This window comes from Canis lupus, chromosome 15 (genome assembly GCF_048164855.1).
Source record: "Canis lupus baileyi chromosome 15, mCanLup2.hap1, whole genome shotgun sequence".
NCBI lineage: Eukaryota > Metazoa > Chordata > Mammalia > Carnivora > Canidae > Canis > Canis lupus.
The window spans coordinates 30,988,865-31,009,125 of NC_132852.1; the positions used below are offsets into that span (position 1 = coordinate 30,988,865).

Below are 20,261 nucleotides of genomic sequence, written 5' to 3' on the forward strand. Positions count from 1 at the left end.
TCCATCACAAAGAGTGTAAGTGTCATAAGAGATAAAGGTGTCTGCAGTTACATGTGTGACTTCTTTCAGTGTCTCTAAGTGTCACTGATTGTGTCACAGAGCCATGAACTGACTGTGTGCAAAGTTGGATCTACTCAAGGAAGTGAACTAGAGAGTGAGGAGGCAAAATTGTGGCATTAGGTGTGTTTATCTTTTGAACATCCCTAAATCACCATGTAGTGCTAGAATATGGTCTTGAAAAAAATTAGGCATGATGATCATGAACAGGGGACCTGATGGAATGAGCACTGAGTGTTATATAAGACTAATGAATCACTGTTCTCTTCCTTGGAAACCAATAATATATTGTATGTTGATTAATTGAATTTAAATAAAAATTTTTTTAAAAATTGAGTTAAAAAAATTAGGCACGAGTCAGTGGCACGGAATCTGAAAGGAAGCAGATGAAATAGGAGTGGAAGTCCTTTGAAATCTTTCCAATTATAGGTTTCACTAAGATGACAAAAATTACTTTCATTCAGTTTAGAAGGTAAAGCAGGGGGAAGTGATTGAATTGTCTTTTATAAAATGAAAGAAGAATCTTATTGTCTCTTAACCCATTTGTCAGTATTATAATCAGTCATGTGTTTCTCAAAGTGGGTTCCATGATCTAACCTCATTAGAATAATCCATGGATCCATGGGCATGTTAAAAATAAATTTTAGGGGCACCTGGGTGGCTCGGTGAGTTAAACATCTGTCTTTGGCTCAGGTCATGATCTCAGGGTCCTGGGATCAAACCCTGCATTGGGCTCCCTGCTCAGCGGTGAGTCTGCTTCTCCCTCTCTCTCTGCCTCTATGATCTCTCTCACTGTCACTTTCAATCTCTCTCAAATAAATAAAAATCTTGAAAGAGAGAAAAAAATTAATAAAAAATAGATTTTAAATTAGTCTTGTTTTGGCATCACTCATATGTCAGAATTTCTGAGGGTGACGTCTATATCTGAATTTTATTAAAGATCTTCAATGATTCTTATGACCACTGAAGTATGGAAACTAGGGCTATAGAAAATATATTTTTATATATGATGGAGAACTCCCACTAATATGCCCAGCATCAGTGAAATCCAGTGGAAAGAACAATGCTGAAGCTTTCAGAAGACCTAGCGTCTGACCCTGACCATGAACTGACAGGTCACCTGCATGAGCCTCTAAACCCCACTGGCTGCCAAGTGTTTCAGAGAAAGATCAGAAATAATCTTCTTCAGAGAAAGAAGAGAAACAATCTCTTTCTCTTCCAATCCTAAAGTTTGGTTTATTCTTGTCATAAGTAAGCATTAAGTAACGTTGTTCTTCTGATAACAATACATTCAAGGAGTACTATGTATTTTCTTTGGGCCTCAGAAACATTAATCCAACTGCCTGATAACAGATTGCTACAGAGCAAGGCATCATGCAGGGTTCACTAATATCATTTCATGAACCATTAGTTATCTTGGTTCTATTCATGTGATTGATTTTTTTGGTGTGTGTTTCTTTTCTTTTGTGCAGGTTTATGTAGCACTCTTTTCTCTTGAGTTCAGAAGTGTGTCTCTTCTGAACTTCCTCCTGTGGGGGGTACAGTGCACTTGAAGCATAAGAAAGAGTCAAATAAGAATACAGGCACTCGGCGTTATGGGAATCAGAGCCCCATTGTTCTTTCAGAAATTGACTGAATGGCAGTGTTCACTACCCTTTCTACTAGAGCCCAATTAATTTGGTTAGAGTAATTTTTCTTCCCTTATTAACTGTCCTCTGAGCTTAATGGGACCAAATACAAGATGGGAAGATAAAGTGTTCAGGCATCTGTATAGGACTAATTTTAGCATCAAGGAAAGTTGTGAGGGGCTGGGAACCAGGTGCGTTTCAGTCTTAATGAGGTGGCACCTCCCTGATGCTTTTGACCTCGTCCATTGTAAGTGGGAATTTGTAGAAACCATTTAGACAGCTTAAAGTACAGTTGACAGAACTGTCTGCACTGTTCATCCTTATCCATTTGAGCGCTGCAAGAGCAGGCCAAATGTTATTTTCTGTAAATAGAAAGTAACATACATTTATCCAGTCATAGAGCAGACATAAACGTGAGTTGACACCTCCTCTTGGCTCTGTTGCCCAACCTGAAATCAGCATTAATAAATAAATCCCAAATGGTCCTTACTTTGCTTAGAAGCACACCCAAATTAACAAATTTCTTAGGGTACCACCAAACCTGTGGCCAATACAGGACAGTAAAATCTGTAGAGTAAAACTTATTTAAAGAAGCTCTATGTCCAGGGTGGTTACCTCCAGTGTACATCTCTGATGACTCCCGCCAGAACTACCTGCTAGCCCATACCCCACCCAAAATCTGAAGAATCAGAAACACAGATGGTGTCATTTCTACATGTAAACCAATTTATTGACTTTTGTGACATACAATAAGGATTATTTTAAAGTATTTTATGAGAAGAAAAATGATAGATACCTTTGATCTTTACTAATGCTTGATCAGTTTTCCTCTTAAGTGCTCTTGAGATGCATTTAACTAAGATGATTACAGTTTACCACAGTCCTATGCTATCTTATCTTTCTTTCTTTCTTTCTTTCTTTCTTTCTTTCTTTCTTTCTTTCTTTCTTTCTTTCCTTCCTTCCTTCCTTCCTTCCTTCCTTCCTTCCTTTCTTTCTTTCTTTCTTTCTTTCTTTCTTTCTTTCTTTCTTTCTTTCTTTCTTTCTCTTTTTTCTTTCTTCTTTCTTTTCTTTCTTTCTTTCTTTCTTTCTTTCTTTCTTTCTTTCTTTCTTTCTTTTTTCTTTCTTCTTTCTTTCTTTCCTTTCTTTCTTTTCTTTCTTTCTCTCTTTTTCTTTCTTTCTTCTTTCTTTCTTTCATCTATTTCTCCCTAAGCTGTATCTCTTTACCGCTCATACCTTTTCAGTGAGAGCATCATTGTAAGAATGCAAAAACTGTAAAACAAACAAATGAAACTTTTCTCCACTGCCATTCTCTTCCTCTTACTAAGAAATTGCCTTGAAAGAAAATAGTAGATAATTGGTACAGCCACTTCAACAGAAAAGCTCTTCAAGAGCTCAGGCTGTATGTGTGATAAGTTCTCTTGAGATGAACATGAGATAGGTTGAATAATGTTGTGGTTTCATGGCTGTTGGGCTTAGTAGTAAGTCACTGATACAACAGTGATGTTAAAGACTTGTTAGCTTTGCTCAAAACATTTCATTAATGTCTACGTTTCCTGAGGAAGAAAAAAAAATCTTTCCTTTCCTTTGGTTATAAATAGAAAATGTTAGAGTGGGAAGACAGGTGACTAGGGACAGAGTAAGAACTGGAGTCCAGGAATGCCATAGCCTATTTTTGGCTCATCCACATAGTCCAGCTTCATCAGTTCTCAAGATGTCAGGAAGCTACCACTTGTAAAATGCTTATACTGTTGGACTAAGTGTGTACACTATGTTTACTTGAGGTGGAATAGGAATCACATTCTTTTATTTACTTATGTATCTTTTGGAAGCTTTAAATTCACTTCCCTAATGTGACGATCTATTCCAGAGTTTTGGGACCACAATCCTTCCATTAGTTTCTCTGTTTATTGATATTTCGCTATTTGCTCTTCACAATTTCTTCACATTCACACGTACCCAACCACATTCCTAAAACCTAAGAAATGCATGTATGTGTGTGTGTGTGTGTGTGTGTGTGTGTGTGTGTGCGCGCAGAAGGGCGCAGTGATTGCTAGCACCAGTGATCGCATGCTGTTGTCAGAATGACAGTGAGGTCAGAATCAGGACTGAGTTTCTTGGTTCTATTGACTATATGACCACTTATATTTAAAATATCCTGAGTTCAGTATCCTTATCTGAAAAAGATATAGTAGCACCTATTCTAATCAGTATGGAGGATGGATATAAATATCAAATATGCTAATATACTTGAAAATGCAACTGTAGATTATTTTAGAGTTAAAATGAAAAAAAAACAAGGATTTTTTTTTTGGTCCCATGAAAGGAGCAATTTGAGCATAATACAGAATTTACATATTGATGAAAGGCTTATAAACCACATGCACAAAGAGGACTTTTTCCTCCCTGAGAAAATAGGAGCTTTCACAATGTGCCTTTCCCACAAGTCATTCCTTCCTACCCTAAATTACATCATAAACATGTTGGGGACCTGAGGATCAACCAAAGTGGAGTGATCATTGAAACCCAAGGATCTGTCTCCATAGACCAATGAGGGGGATGGACAGACTGTAGACTAACCCTTGCTCCTGGCCATTCAGTTATGGTGGCCAATAGGACTGCAATAGGACTGCAAAGAATTTTCTGCTTCTTAAGGCTACAGTGAGCACTCTGAGTGAAACACAGGTTGGGATGCCATTATAGATGTTGGAGCACTAGAAAACCGAGCCAAGCACAGAATAATGCTGCATGCCAACTGTATCAGTAAAAATTTACTGCATCAGTAAAAATTAATGTGGTGGTCTTCTACACGGACTGTTCTTTCCTGCAACAATGTAATAGAAGGCATGGAAGTGCAGTAGCAAACAGAGAGGGGTAAAAAAAGAAAAGAATTAGAGTAGCAGCAATAGCAGTAGAAAGAAAAGCAGCAAGTCTTAAATAATACCACGTGGACTTAAATTCAGTGAGAGTCCTCAATGACCTTTTGGGTAGAGTTTGAGAAATATAAGAGCTGTATAAAAAAAATAAATTAGTTGGGATAATGATGATATCTTGGTGTATCTATAGATAGATTCCACCTGGGGCCATGACCAAAGCTATGATAAAGATTGGGAATTATAGCAGAATTATATACAAATCTACATTTTATGTCATTCTAACAAGGTAATGCATGCCCTTACCTTTCACTTCTTTTTAATTAAATTGTTTGCTTTTATTGTCTTGATGTTAAAATTTTCTAGAAGAGAAATGACAATCTGAATGGCTCCAAGTAAGCTTATAGACAAGATTTTGGTGCTAATGGATATTAACCTTGGAAGAGCCCACAAAACCTATTAGGAACAATCTGTGAATGTGCCAGAAAAGGGTCACACAAAAAAATGTTGGAAAACCTAAAATGGGACAATGTGCAAGGTTTTATTGCTAAAAATAATTCCTTACCACAAACACAGCAAGTGTCTCCAGAGCTGGGTCAATAAGCTGCTAATTGCTGGGGTGCCTGGGTGGCACAGTCGGTTAAGGGTTGGATTCTTGATTTTGGCTCAGGTCCTGATCTCAGGTTTGTGAGACTGATCCCTGCCTCAGGCTTTGCACTCAGCACAGTGTCTGTGATTCTCTCTTCCTCATGTGCGCTCTCTCTAAAATAAGTAAATAAATCTTTTTCTTAAAAAAAGCTGCCAACTGCTTCTTTTGCACCCACTCACTATGCTTCTCCTCTTACTGGGAATCTCCTGAAATAAAGGAGGTTAGATTTATTCAGAAGTATACAGGAGTAAACACATGATGAGGATTATCATTATAGCTATTATCTAAAATAGTCGTTGCCTACTAATTCTTCCTTACCAATATAATCTTTTTTGTTGCTTTACTAGTTTGTTAGTTCCTCACCTGTGTTCACTCTTCTTCATCCAATAACCACCACTTTCCTAACATGTGCAAAGTGCTGTTTACAGATCCCCAATCATGAGCAAAACAGACAAATTCCCCATGCCTCATGAAACTAATAGCACAGTGAGGCAGCTGAAATTACATGCATAAAATTAGGTGGCTGTGGTGAAGACTACATGTGTTGCTATGAGCTGTGATAAGTGTGAAAATGTGCAGGGTCCATGAGAGGATGTAAGTATCTTGTTTAGATTGGGGAGATCAGAGAATGCCTCTTGGAGGAAGTGTCATTTAATCTGTGACCCAAAAGATGGGTAGAAATGGGATAATACAAGTGTGGGAACAAGGGTATTTCAAGCACAGAGAATAATATGCACAAAGACAGAGGGTGAGACAGATTTGGCACATTTGAAAAACCAAGAGAAAGCCAATGCGACCCCAAGGCCAGTTTATAAGAGAGGGTGGCATGGCTAGAGGAGAGGCTGGGTTGAGAAGCTGGGGTTGCTTATGGGGCAGCAGAATTAGCACTTGGGTTTTATCTCCTGTGGGATTCCCAAGTTCCTTGATGTTCATTTCATGAACATGTTCTCCATGTCATCCCTTAACCTGTCCCCCGTTCTCTTTGTGATCATTTCTGAATTCCTCATGCCTAGATTTTCCAAACAGTTCTATCTTCAGTTCACTGCCAGTTTCCGCTTGTTTTTTCTTAGTATTTCATCCAAAGGTATCTGTGAAAAAACAACCATGGATGAAACAGCACCATAATAATAATTTTAAAATGACACCAAAGTAGCAACTAGAGCCAACACTGCACAGAAAATGACATGTGTGTATTCAGCAAGGAGCACTAGGTGGTGGGCTAGTGAACCCATATGCATGAGCTGGAGGTGGAGTCTTAGAGCACCAGAGAGTCAGCCTTAGCACCAGGGTGCTCACTTTCCAAGTGCTCACAGGCAAGATGGGCTAGCAGGAGAGAGAAGGACACCTATTTTACTTCTAGCAGTAATACAGGTTGTCCTCAACTCATTACTCACACATTAGTCTGTCATACAAGCATATGACAGAGGATTCTGAAGCACAACTTGTCTCTGGTGGTACTTGGTGTATGCAAGGTTGTTCTTCCCTGGCCGGAATTCTTTGATTCTGTGCACCTGTGTCTGGGCCCTGCTCAGTGTCTCATGAGACTTCAGCTGAAGCCTCTATCAGCTCCATCTCCATCAACTCCATCTCTCCATCTCTATTATTTTTCCTGGTGGGATTGCTCTTAATCTTTTAAATTCTCTCCCTCCCCCATCACCTTCCCCAGTCAGCCCCTCCCATATAAAGAGATGGAGTCCTGTTGGTGAATAAGTGGGGAAGGTGGAGAGATGTCAACAGAGAAAGAGCTAGGAAGGAGGGGAAAAAAACCCCACTTTTTCTTTAAGGAAATTTTCAGGGGAGACTTCTGTATTTTAAATCTATGTCCTTAAAAATATCCATTCTGAAAAAATTAATCTGTTCCCCATTATTACCAATTTTGGAAATTTTGAAAATGTTTAAATAAGTAAGTACTCAAAATTTAGACTATAGGGATGCAAAAGCAGTCATGAGGTGTTTAAATAATTTTAATCTTAAAAGAATTTGCCTGAAAACAATAATCAACTAATTACTAATATTATTTTGTTACTATCACTTTTTTCCTTTAGGAAAATATAACTGTGGCTGTCTCAGCAATTTCTATAGTTTTTATCGTGACTGTATCTGAACTAATTTCCTTTCTTTTGCCTGTCATTCGGTTATTTATATCTAAGGTGGGAATAATAGTTGTAGATCCCATAGGGCACTGAACAGTAGAAACTATCCTCTAGATTTAAATATGTGAGTTTAAATACAGCTTCAGGTGAGACCCCTGGGGGTTTTGCAGTGAGGAGAATGTGTAGTCACCCCTCATATTCCTTTTTTGCATATTCCACATTACTGTCTTCCAGATATAACCTGGGTTTCCCTAAAGAAACTCATAGGAATAAAAGGAGAACTAATAAAAATAATGCTTAGTAATATTACTTTTTGGCAGTACTTTTCTCTAAACTCACAAGTCCACACCAAAAACTAATCGCAAGCAGCAGGAGTCAGTCCCTGTGTAAGGAGAAATCAGCTGCTAACCAGAATCCCTGGGAAGCGATCTTGCTGGGCTGCAAATGTACAGAATTGGTCTGGTTAAATGGTCATTCTATGTTTCATTTAAAAAGATTTTTTTTCTTTTCAAATCAGGGGTAATATCATTGGCTTTTGCTTTCCTAGTGAGTAGTTAACCACAGGAGCAGAACACTGATGAGAAACACAGAGTAAGTGAGCGTGTGGTTGGGTCTTGGGATTGGTTTTTAGACTTACCTTGGAAAATAAGATTGTCATGAAATGTGGATACTGTAAAAACTGAGGAGACAGGTAGCTTTCAGTTCTTGCAGCTACTTGTCTTGCTTTGCCTTTTGCCTTCCCTCTCCACCCTTACTTCTTTCTTGACAGAAGTGATCCTGGGGATGGGCAGTACTACTTCACAAAATATTGGTCTAGAAAAGAATTGCTCTCCTTCTCTGATGAAGTTTACTGTCTTTTTTTCTTTTTTAAGATTTTATTTATTCATGAGAGACACACAGAAAAAGGCAGAGACTCAGGCAAAGGGAGAAGCACGCTTTCTGCAGGAACCTGACATGGAACTCGATGCCAGGACCCCAGGATCACGCCCTGAGCCAAAGACACTCTCAACCACTGAACCACCGAGGTGTTCCAGTTTCCTGTCCTATGGATATGCTTTTAGATACTTGGATTTCTAAGATCACCATGTCTGTTCGCAAAGCTAATATTCTCAAAGATTTATTCCTTGAAATAGATGACTATGTTTCAAAGACCCCAAAATAGACATTTTGTTGGAATTTAAAAAATGAGGGTAATCACATCAGATTTTTTATTTTGAAATACTCCAGCAGACATGTGAAGGATATTTGTGAAGAGGTGTGGCTAGGTGACACAGGAACCCCATTTAGGAAGTTTTGTAAAAATGTGAGTAATTACAAATAAGAGAGTGGCAGATAGAATAGAAAGAAGGAAACTTATTTAAGGGATATTCAAGAGGAGAACAACCAGGGCTTACTGACTGTCTCAATACAAAAAATTAAAGAAAGGAAAGTGCTAGTGTTGCTTGGTTAGTTAAGTAAGTTCCATCAGCTAGAAAATGTGTACCAGTCAGAGAAGGTAGGGTCATTATGTGCTAACAAATAAGCTCCAGATCACAAAGGCCAAAAGCAACAAATGTCTATTTCTTGCTCAGGCAGTCTGGCAACAGGATTCGTCTCTCCTAATTACTCAGGGATCCAGACTGAGTGAAGTTGCTATGATGCTACTCTTTCAAGATTCCCTCCATGTACTAAGTTAGAGGAACAGAACATAGAGAATAATGCAGCAGCTCTTGAGTCCGTTTGTATGGAAGTGATAGACACACATTCATCTGCTCATATCTTTGTAGCACGGCCATCCTTTTCACTAGTAGTAGGGAAATGTGACCTTCCATGTACATGGAACAGCAAAAACACTCAATACTGATGACTCTGGGTGTTGTCCACTGCCATAGGAAGAACAGGAGAAGCAGAAAGATGGAATGATGACCACAGTGACAGGTGAGCTCTTAGAGGCTGGTGTGCAGAGTTTGGGGCAGCATGCAAAGGTGAGAAGTACCTTGCACACGGTGGATTGGGGGTTTACTTGAGTCAGAATAAGTATACATCATCCAGGTAAGAAAGAAGGTACTGTTATATAGCTCAGGAGAGGAGATCTGACAGGTTGGGGGTGGGTGGGCAGGGGTTGCAATTTCTAGACATCAGATACTGTGGTACTTAAAGTCATGAGAATATATGGAAACTCACAGGAAGAGTATATCAAGGGAGAAAGGATGAACAGAGAACATGACTTTGGAAAACTCTAATATTTAAGGTACAGCTAAAAAAGAGCCAGAAAAAGACTGATGTTTATAATTAATAGCAAAATGGAATATATGAAACATATGCCAAATTAAAAAAAAACATAGATGTATGAGTGTTTTTCATATTTACTTGGATAAAAATGAGGACCTAGACCATAATTCTCCCTCATCTGATTTCCAGTGAGCATGTTGCATATGGGTATATACGGTCCCTTAGAAGTAACCTTGAAATAACTCCATCTGCCAATCAGTCAGCTGCAGAACAGAGCTAAAAAGAATTAAATAGCTCACACAGTGAGGGAAGCAATCTTGTTAAGTTGGGTTTTTAAGTGACCCCTGACTGACATACCTCAAACTTGGGAAGTCTTTGGCTTTCATGATGTGGAGGCTGAAATCTAAAGAGCAGCTTGTCTTTTCGGTATAATGATTACAAAAACTACAAGAAAAGTGAACTTTCAAAGTTAGGCTTGAGACAACCTCCAGAAGTGATCCTTGCTGCTATCAAAAGCCAGTCACTCTGTTGGGCTGAGGGCTAGGCACTAGAAGAGGTCATATGATCCAGCAGGCAAAAACCAAAAGGTCTGTGATTTAAATGAAGATGGAAATTGTCAGAGCTGGAAAGCCTAGAAAAATTGGATAATGAGATAAACCTGTTATGTTTGTGATTCCTAGGCAGAGACTGTTATTTTGAAGAGGTTATTAATTATGCAATGGGAAAACCCGAAGGATCCTTGGAGGGCCAATCCGAGGAGACATACTCTGGAGATCCCACCCATAACTCCCTCTCTGAAGCTGGGGAGGTGATCTTCTGTTTGGTTTGTTGGGAAGGACACCGCTGTTTTTGTAGATGTAGTTCTAATATAAAAGAAGAAGCATGGAGCTGAAGTAAAACACTAGTCAGGAGGCAGGATCTAAAAGCTGCCTGTGAGTCGTGAGTTTTCACAAAGAGCCTGGGAAGTGGGTGGTAAACAGAGCTGGGTTGACACCATTGACTTTTTACTGCGATTGCTGGTAATCAGTCATCTGTGCTCCATGAAGGTCATCCCCACACCAGGAATAGGAGCAAAAAAGAGATGCTCTGAAATGAGAAGAGAGGGTGATTTTCTTCAAGTCTTTGGCCTTCTGAACATGTTGGCCTGAGGCAAACAGCAGTGGGAGGGCAAATATTGTCCTGCAACAAAACCGTGTAGGTGGTAGTGAGATTCACTTTAGATGGGAAATTGAAACTGAAGGTGGAGAAGGCAGACTTTCCAAGACAGGGCAGATCTTTTTTTTAAAGATTTTATTTATTCATAAGAGACACACTGAGAGAGGCAGAGACATAGGCCAAGGAAGAAGCAGGCTCCTTGTGGGGAGCCAGATATGGGACTGGATCCCAGGATCCCGGGATCACAACCTGAGCCAAAGGCAGATGCTCAACTAGTGAGCCACCCAGGTGTCCCAAGACAGGGCGGATCTTAAGAACAGACTGTGACTGAGTTAAGTGAAAGAGAAATGACAGCCACCACCTTGTCTTCTGAATCTGCTTTCCCCAGGTCCTCATAGATGAGTCTATGATTTGTCCATGTCTACGGGTTAAATCCTACCCTGGTTTCATACCCAAGTTCTCCAGAGACAGGGAGTGTAGCAGTGAGCTTCGGCACCTTTCTCACATATTCCTGGGTACCTTTCTCACATGTTCCTGCTCAACACATACGCAGGAGCACAGAACAAAGCCTGGGCCCTGGTGTCCAGTTATGATTGCCAACCTCTCATCTTCCTTTTGGAAATTTGTTGATGCCAAGAAAATGAGCCATCTGGTGTCCCTAGGAATAAATCCAGGGGCACAGGGCCTCCCCTAATTCACTGTGCTCCCCATTTCTGGACCAGATGGGTCTATATACTGGCTCTCTCTATCTCTCAGGATGGATTAGGTTATGTTCAAGTAACAAACCACCCCTAAATCTTAGGAGTTTCATAAATATATATTTCTCATTACTATTAAAGCCTGTTTCAGTTGCTGGGAGCTCTGCTCCCTCATCTTCCTCATTCAGAGATGAATACCAAGGAGGCTTATACCATCTGGAATGTCACCAGTCACTGTGACAAAGGAGAAGAGATATGGTGAATGAGGCACTGGCATTTGTGGGCTTCTTCCTAGAAACCAAATGTGTCTCCTCTGTTTACATTGCTTTCCTAGGCCCAAACAGTACCCAAGGCCAGGATAACTTCAAGTCTAGAGGGGCAGTAGAACCCTAGCCTGCACTCAGAAGGAGCTGAGCTAGAAGTGTTGGTATACACCATAACTATTGCCTCAGCTACTGCTTTAGATTTCAACCAAACCTTTTCCCATAGGACAGAAGCTGTGCCCTGACATCCAGAAAAGTGAACAGAACAGGGAAAGGTGGTTCAGTCAACACGGTAGACAAAGTGCTTTAAGAGAAACTCTTCAAAACAAAACAAAACAAAAACCCTTAACTAATTGATGGATGCCATTTGCATTTGTAGTAATGCCAACACTTTATGATCAAAGTTTGAGTAGCTGGTCTATTCAGCCTAGAGCAGTGGTTCTCAGAGTATGCTCTCTGGACCAACATTATCAGTGGTCTGATCTAAGGACATATTAAAATGCAAATTCCTAGACTCCTCCTCAGACCTGCTGAATCAGGAACTCTGGGGATGAGGTCCAGACATCTGCATTTTAACAACCTCTCTAGATGAGTTGACGCATGTTAAACTCTGAGAATAGGCAAAGGAAGGAAAGGAAACTGAGCCTGGAAGAAACATAAAGGAAAGATTGACCAAGTCTGCAGTTTCTTAACCACATCCTCATAAATGAAGGAAAAATTTTTCTACCCACCCAATATGTTGGGAAAGAGGTTGGAGAAACATGCCTAGAGAAACAAGATGTGAAAGGTAAGAGTGAGGAATGGCTAGGGATACTATCATTTCCTACCGGAAAATGTCCTTCCTTCCTGAACTTCTTTGCAAAACATCCTGGCTTTCCATACACTTTGAAAAGCCCAAGAGAGAAGTTGCACTGGAACTTTAAGGTTGGTGTGTTGGATATTCTTTTTCTTCTGTCTACAATTTCTTGGCCCACCTCTTTGGTCATGGCTGCAGGAAGCAGTAGCTACAAATGCAGATGGCCAGGATCTCATCTCTGAAGCAATGCCTACCGTTTGCTTTTTTACCCTGGGGATTCTTTGCCATCACCATGTCCAACACCTGTAGGGGTCCCACTGGGCCATTCTGATGCATGCACAGACCTGGAAGTGTAAGAATACCAACTCCCATTCAGACAACATTTGACAAAGAGAACCTAGGAATTTAAAGGCAGATACTCCCTTGGTTTCTGTCTCAGGTAGATACTTTTGGGAGAGCTATATGTTTCTCTGGGAGTCCTTGCTGGAATCAAGTCTCTTGACCATGATCTAATATTCTGTTTCAGGATCCTATCCAGGATATCGCATTATACCTAGTAGTCATGCTGCCTTAGGCTCTTTTTTCAGATTTCACCGCTATAAAGGTATTCTCTTCTCCACTTTCCATATTTTATTCTTTGAAAGGAAGTCATTTTGTGCAGCCCACACAGGAGGAATAGGGAATTATGCTCTTGGTAGTTGAGGGCAGAGTATCTAGATTATTATTATTTTTAAAGATTTTATTTTATTTATTCACAACACACACACACACAGACAGAGAGAGAGACAGAGAGAGAGAGAGAGAGAGAGAGAGAGAGAGAGAGAGAGAGGAGAGAGAGAGAGAGAGGCAGAGGGAGAAGCAGGCTCCATGCAGGGAGCCCGACGTGGGACTTGATCCCAGGACTCCAGGATCACGCCCTGGGCCAAAGGCAGGTGCTAAACCGCTGAGCCACCCAGGGATCCCCAGAGTATCTAGATTAAATTATTTGGAATTCTTCCTCACCGTAGATTTGTCTATTCTGCCTTATATTATTTCATTTTATTTTATCATTTATATCACCAAGACTTCATGGATATTATTATCTTTTGGGTCATAATATAATACTACTTCATTTTCTTGTATGATTTCTTCTTTGACCATTGGAAATTCTTTCAGTTGCTTCCTGTGTACTTTTGACATAACTCATCATTGGGTGTTGTATCACACGTTATCTTACAAGATGCTCCAGGGTCAATCATGTAAGCTTTCTGCTGCAGTCTTAAAATTCACTGTTTCTCCAAAGTGTCCTGGTTCTTTTTATTGGGAAGTAGAGTTAGAAAACAAGATGTGGATGTTAGGTGTTCTCTGAAAAGACTTTTATTTTTTTAAGATATATATATATATATATATATATATATATATATATATATATATATATATATTAATTTGAGAGAGCAGAGGGGAGAGAGAGAAGAAGCTGAACAGGGAGCCTGATGTGGGGCTCGATCCCAGGACCCTGAGATCATGACTTGAGCTGAAGGCAGATGCTTAATTGACTGAGCCACCCAGGTGCTCCTGAAAAGGCTTTAAAAAAAAAAAAAAAGATTTATTTATTTATTTATTCATGAGAGACACACACAAAGAGAGAGAGAGGCAGAGACATAGGCAGAGGGAGAAGTAGGCTCCTCACAGGGAGCCCAATGTGGGACTTGATCCTGGTTCCTGGATCCTGGATAACAACCCAAGCCAAAGGCAGACGCCTAACTGCTGAGCCACCCAGGCATCCCCTGAAAAGGCTTTTTAAAATCTCTTTTTTATTCTTTTATTTCAATCCTCAAACAAAAGCTCCTTTGTTATTTGCCTTTCCTGAGTCTATTACATCATTTATACTTAAGAGATATATTATCTATTCCAGCTGATTATCTAAGGATCACTCAGGCCCTCTATTATACTCAACCTAGCCACATTTAATTTTCCTAGGAGTATGCTTTTCCATCTTTTCTTCAGTTCCAGAAATGTTCATGACCATGGAAATCACTCGTCTTACTATATTCCATCTTGCACAGAATTAACTGGCCTAATGGAATGGTGAAATGACCTATTAAAAAGACAGTTAAGGTGACAGCTTGGGTACAAACCCTGTGGATTTGGAGTGCTCTCCTTCAGGAATCTATATATATGTACTGAACCAATAGCTGATACATGAGACTATGTCTCCGGTAGTTAGAAACATGGGACAAGGAGTTAGAGGTTGAAAGTTGGATTGGTCCCTCTCACTGTCATTTCCAGTGACCCATTTGTAAAATTTGTCTATTCTATCCATGCATTCTTATACATCATTGGTTTGGAGGTACTGGTTCCTACAAAGAAAATATTTACACAGGGGGATGAGTAAGGTTCCCATTGTAATTGACCCTGATTATCAAAAGAACCTAGATTCGTTACTATGTATAGTGCAGGGTTGTATTCTGTGAAACTCATTGGTTTACTGGGACTTCTTTGGTGTTTCCATGCCTAGTTTGATGATGATGAGTGGACAATTGTGGCAAATATGGCCTGTTAGATATAAGGCAACCAAGGACTGAAATTTTTCAGGAATAAAGGTTTGTGTTACCCTAATAAGGAAAACCCTTATATTAATGAAGTTCTGGCTGAGTGTAAGGAATATTTAGAATGGATGGGGAGATAGGAGATGATAAATGTAAGTTTTAGATTTGGGACTGGCTGCAGCAATGAAGACTAGCTTATTCTGATAACCAACTAATTTTGAATCTTTAGTGAAGATTGGACTTACTACCATCCTGAAGGATCTATGATGGCACAACTTTAGGGCATGAGTGGGAGCCTAGTGATTCAAGGGATGGACTGTGTTAGAATTCTTTGAAAGACTTCTTTCTTAGATGGCCTCAGTGAGCTTTAACTGCACTACAGATTTCTGGCTTTTACCCCCAGGACTTTCCTAGGACAGTTAGAATGTTAGAAGAGCCCCCTCAGCCTTTCTGGTACATGTAAAATGTGGACTTGTACTCTGAATTGAAATCTCTTGGGACATTTTTTTTTTTTAAGATTTTATTTATTCATGAGAGACACACACACAGAGAGACAGAGAGGCAGAGACACAGGCAGAGGGAAAAGCAGGCTCCATGCAGGGAGCCCGATATGGGACTTGATTCTGGAGTCTCGGGATCATGCCCTGAGCTAAAGCAAATGCTCAACCGCTGAGCCACCCAGGCATCTTGGGACAATCATTAACAAAAGGGCAGGGGAGCACCATGGTGTCTCTAGTTGATAATTCTGACAATTGCATGTTCCTCAGAAAGTCCCAGCAAAATCAAGTTCCCATTGCCCACATGAATGACCTCAGTGTATCATCCTTGTACTAGCTTTGCCTTTTTATCTGTTTCATGCTCCTCAGATTCTTGCTCCAACTCTCTTGACTTACCAGGTAAACTATTTGCTTATTCAAACATCCTTGCATCAGGCTCTATTTTTGTGGTAATACAAATCAAAACAGATGAATGGATTTGCAGTAGCCTGAGGGAGGAGGACAAAAAATTCATGAGTATAGGAGTTTGAAATTACATGAAAAAATCTCATTGTAACTCAGGCACTAGATTAAAATATTTTTTTTCTCAAATTCTGTAGCTTAGTTAGATTTTTTTTCCCTCTTTGCTTTCTTCCCTCCACAAATTTCCATGAAGTCCCAATGAGAAGTCAGGAAATATATGACAAGATCTGGGAAATACTGAGTCATGATCTTAATGACATTATGAGATCTTGGTACAATGAAGAGTGTATGGAATACTATGTGTATGCTTGTGTGTATGTGCACGCACCCATGTGCACTGATAATTTGGTGAGGGAGACAGGGAAGACAGGAATCATATTAAAAATGACTTTCAGGTCTTTTCCCATCTGATCTTGGGTTTATACTAAAGGGCCAGGTATGAGCATAGGGCAGCAATGTGACAAAAAGAATCACTTGGCTGTTGCTAAATTGCTCTCTCTAGAGAGATGGAACCACAGACACACATATGATTGGTGTGTTTGCTGTTCTCTTTGATGAGACACCTGAGACCTAACAATTCTCTCTGCCTTCCAAGTAGGCTCCCTGCAATATACTGCCCTTGCCTAGATCACTTAGGCTCATTATCCTCCAAAATGTGACCATGATGCACAATCATCAGTTGCTCTAAAATAAACTAACAAGGAAATTACTCTCAGTATTCTTCAGAGTCAGCAACTGACTTATAATCAATCAACAACATTAGTAACTAGGGTCAGAAGCACTGATGTTTACCAAGTGGGAAAAATCATATGATCAACTGAAGGCATTTCCCTGTGGCACTGTGCCCATGCCAGAGCAGGTGAATATGAAGGTCTGTGTCACATGTCTACAAACACATGTATGCACACATGTACACACATACACACACACACTCCCTCTGTTTTAATGGGAGAAAGCATAGGGACAACTAAGTGACTTCGGGGATGATATTAAATAATTCACTGGGTATTTTAAAGATTATTATGTATTTCTACAGGACGCATAATAGAAGTTGGTAAGTGATAAATGTTATTAAAATAACTGAATTAAAATGTATTTTGTATGCTAGAAAATCTTATGAAAAGACAGACGTAGAGAGAAAAATGGGATCTTGACAGAACACAACTTACAGAAGATGAAACAATCCCAAAGAAATAACAGGTCTAGGGGAGAATCTCATCCAGCACTGGGAGCCAGGAAACCTAATTTTGTTTCATTTATCCTTTTTCTACACTATTTCAATTGACAGTATCTTTTGCATAATCTCAGGGTTTCCAATTTTCCTAAGAATGGAGAACCTGTCTCTGCCTTTGCTTTGCTTTTCTCCTTTTTCTTTTTCTTCTATGATTTGTTTACTGGAATTCTATATTTCTTAGAGTGCTGGTTCAAATAACCTGTTCTCTGCAAAATCTGTCCTGACCTGTGGCCCTGAGTTCACTTCCTCTGTGAGGTCCTGTAGCATTTATGGCCTGCATCACCATCCAGGGAGCCATAATCTGCCGTGCTTAGGGCACACACATAAAGAAGGTGTTTCCAGCTGGGCTGTTGGCATCTGAAGAGCTAGATCTTATTCATCTCTGCTTCTCTTATGCTAAGTATCATCCTTCACATATAATGGGAGCCCATAAATGATATATTTTGCTATTGATGATGGTGATATCTCCCAGAGATATTATGCCATTAATAATCCCCTTTGAAATCTTCCCAATGTGCATCTCCATGGAGATGAGTAGAGGGCACATCCACATTATTGTCTGCAATTGATGTAATAAAATTTCTGACTTTGGTATGGTACTTAATATGATTTATCTCATGTCACATAGTATCTGTAACAAAAATACTAATAATAGGATCCTCAAACACCTCTGTGAGGTAGAAAAGAGTTATATTATTCCTACTGGACAGATAATAATAACTAACATTTAATGAGGGTTTGCTGTATTCCAGGCATCATTTTAAATGTTTTTCATATGAGAATTCATTCAATCTTTCTGATCATCTTATGAAGTGGGAACTATTCTTATCACTTTTATTTGGTAGATTATTTTGTACACAGTTATTCACCTCTTCCCATGTAAGAGGATCATACATCCCTGTCCATTGCTATCTGACTTGCTCATCCTTCCTATGGTAGGAATATACTTCTTTGCACATGGATATAGGGAGTTAAGTCAACAAAATATGAGTGGAAGAGACACAGTAGACCTGTTTCAATAATTTGCTTAAAGAGCCATCTCATGGCTGGCCTTTTGCTTTCTTATAATCTGCCATGAGACAAAGACACAGACTATCTCAGTGGATACCCCTCAATAAAGAAGACATGTAGAGTGGAGCCACAGAGCTCTGGGGCTTCCCTTGATCCACACCCATAACACAACATGAGTGAGGAATAAATCTTTAATGTGGCAAGCCACTGAGATTTTGGGGGCTAATGGGAGGGGGCATTTGTATAGCACAAGCAAATACTATGAGATGCATAAGACAGAAATTTTAAGTGAGTTGCCCATGGTTATCAAATGGAAAAACTCAGATTCAAAATGAAGCAACCTGGCTTACAAAGCCACCTATTTAACCACCACACAATCATGTTTCCTGAGAGTAAAGATACTGAGGTCTGGAGATGTCATCATCTCAGCTTGCCTAAATCATACATGACATATTTTACAGAGTTTGGACTAAATCTCCAAGTCCTGAGCTCTACCCATGACGTTGTCAAGATTTTGACTTGAAGAAGTATTGCTGCACTGCCTGGCAGGCAGTGCTTTGTTCCTATCACACTAGAAAAGTTTGGAATTCATTCTTATTCTTTATGGCCCAGCTGCAGGATGATCCAAAGTCAGCAGCACCACCTCGTCAGCATTCAGGCTCTGTCTCTGCAGCCGTCCTCCTTCTTGGGGATTATTTATGAGGGATGAAGGAAGAGGGGGCTGTGCAGAGTTATTTGTTTTCTGTGAAGCTAGGGGATTGGAAATGTTTTAGAAACATAACTGGTTGACACAAAGGATAAAAAGTTAAACATACAGAACCCAACATGTCCTCTCCCGGGACCCCTGTCTAGCTAACAGCAGGATTCACTCCGACAGTGTACTGCAGACTGTTCAAACAAAGGCTTGAATACAATGGTTCTGAAGGCCTCATACTGAGTTCTGCGAGAGTGTTCAAGAGAAAATGCAGCTTGAGTGCTAGTTTGGGTCTAATGCAGTGACAGTATCTGCTGGTGTGGGGTCAGAACACTTGAGAACTGAATTCAGGGATTTCTTGCTTGGTTGATGTATGTGTATGAGCAGTACTTGGAGTTAGAGAGGAATCCACATTGAGAAATAACGCACCTCTTTCTCTTTGCCCCCACCAGCATGCATTTCGGGGCAATATAACAGAAATTATCAGTGCAACCAATTATTCTAAAGCCTTATTTTCCCCTGTTTTTACCTTTTTTTGTGAGGCTGAACAAAATGGGAAGATTTTGATAATATTAGGTGATCAATTTACTTTTGCTTCATAGGTTGCTGAATCAGAAAATGGGAAGGTTCCTTTGGTATCCCACCTTTAATAGTGGAAATTTTGAACAGATGATATTTGTGGCCTGGATACATTCAGTGGACTTGCCTGGGACTGTAGTTTCAAATAAACAGTAAGTTGGGACCAGTGTGCAGGTTCCCAGGACTATGAACTTTTTATGTATATCTTCTGAGAAAGCAAAACTGGCACCCTACTGGAGAGATCATCACATCACATATCACAGGTAGAAAGAAAACTACTTTGTAGTCTAAGATAAACTCAGAAAGCAAGAGCACACTGACTTAAACTAGTCCTCCCCTTACTTCCCCGAATCCATGTAGCCCTGGGCTCTAGTTTCGATGCTATTCTGTAACGAAAACTGCTCTGTCCCTGACTTTTGCAATCCTGACTTCTGTAATTATAGGACGAGCCTTGCATTTAGGATATTCACGTGAAGGAGCTGATGTTTTCCCACTGACAACAGACCTGTGGTACCTCCATAAGTTAGTTCAAGTCTTTCAAGCAGTAGATGCAAAGACTGGATTAGAAGTACAAGAAGAGCTTTCTTCTGGGAAATCTCTGTGAAGGATTAAGGTTGAGGGAACAGAAGGAATCACAGAGAGCCGTCAGACTACAAAACAGGTGTGACACCTACAGAAACAGTGACAGGGGTAGGTGGGAAGAAGGGGTGGGAACAAAGCCTCAGACGCAGTGCAGTCCTGTGAAAATCTTGGCCCACATCTGTAGGGAGTCCTGAGCTAAAGTTGCCAGCAGAAGGATTTTCTATTGGGAAGGGATTCTCCACTTCAAATCCATC

The 20,261-nt window shown here is 40.0% G+C and overlaps 1 long non-coding RNA gene across 2 annotated transcripts in view; it reads left to right on the forward strand.

The window, feature by feature from the left end:
• The first annotated feature begins 8,877 nt into the window (after positions 1 to 8,877).
• Positions 8,878 to 20,261, forward strand: part of LOC140605510 (uncharacterized) — a 33,281-nt gene continuing 21,897 nt past the window's right edge. For both annotated transcript variants that reach the window (XR_012008161.1, XR_012008162.1), the window contains exon 1: positions 8,878 to 9,214. This is a non-coding gene — a long non-coding RNA (uncharacterized lncRNA). The remainder of the gene's footprint in view (positions 9,215 to 20,261) is intronic.